Source organism: Anomaloglossus baeobatrachus, unplaced genomic scaffold, assembly GCF_048569485.1.
Source record: "Anomaloglossus baeobatrachus isolate aAnoBae1 unplaced genomic scaffold, aAnoBae1.hap1 Scaffold_2381, whole genome shotgun sequence".
Classification (NCBI taxonomy): Eukaryota; Metazoa; Chordata; class Amphibia; order Anura; family Aromobatidae; genus Anomaloglossus; species Anomaloglossus baeobatrachus.
In genome coordinates, this window is record NW_027442037.1 from 268,868 (window position 1) to 269,867 (window position 1,000).

At 44.2% G+C, this 1,000-nt stretch overlaps 1 pseudogene; it reads left to right on the forward strand.

The window, feature by feature from the left end:
• Positions 1-341: 341 nt before the first annotated feature.
• LOC142261678 (U2 spliceosomal RNA) lies at positions 342-548 on the forward strand (annotated as a pseudogene).
• Positions 549-1,000: the final 452 nt, after the last annotated feature.

The window sequence follows — 1,000 nt, forward strand, 5'->3', positions numbered from 1 at the left end:
CGGCGGCTGCAAAAAGCATCATTCTTCTTGTTTTTGCTCTGCAAAACAGCCTTTTCAAGGGTTGGCTTGGGTGACAAAATGTCTTCTGTAGGCGTGGGTTTGTCTCCCTCTCCCTAAGATGTGTCCGGTATAGGCCAGGGTGCCACTCAAGGCCGTAACCAATTCGGGTTATAGCTTCTCGGCCTTTTGGCTAAGATCAAGTGTAGTTTCGGAGGACGCTACCTTGGTCGGTACTGGAAGGTGCCTGGGATTGCACGTCTGCCGGCCTTGAGGAAGTGTGTGCGCCTTCTGGTGACACATAGCCCTCTTGTGCCTGGACGGTTCCCAGGCAACGGGAGGCGATCACCTTTGTTATTTTGAAGTCCTACTGATAAACAGAAAAAAAAAAAAATTAAATCTGTTCTTATCAGTTTAATATCTGATACGTCCCCTCTCTGGGGACCATATATTAAATGGATTTTTAGAACAAGGAGATGGAAAAAATCTTGCTCTGTCCACTCCACGCATTGACCTGGTATTGCAGTACCTCCAGGACCGGTGCACCCCTTCTTAACCCAGTTTCCAAAAGCAGAACTCAATTCACCTGATTCAAATGAGCCCCATTAGTGAATTGAAAGAAAGCAAAAACTTTATATGCACCTCAATTTGGCCAATTCACTTTTCACACTTTCACCCTTTTTTTTATCTTTCACACCTTTTACTTGCTTTATTGATGCAAAAGCTGTGCCAAATAGCAAACTCATCTCCACTCAACTTGACCAACTCTGCTATGTCCCGTGCAGTATCTTATTCTCAGTCTTATCTAGATCATTTGCAATTGAATAGAATAGATCCCTTTTGGACACATTGGATTCAGCTGCTGCAGTGACTGCAGGTGTTAGAAGATGCAGACTTGGCATCAGGTGCTGTCTATCAGATTCCACTCCAATTAAAGCTTCCATTGTTTTTCGGTGTTTTCTTTGAGCAATGATGATGTCTTTAGTGATCTGTTGGCTCCCTC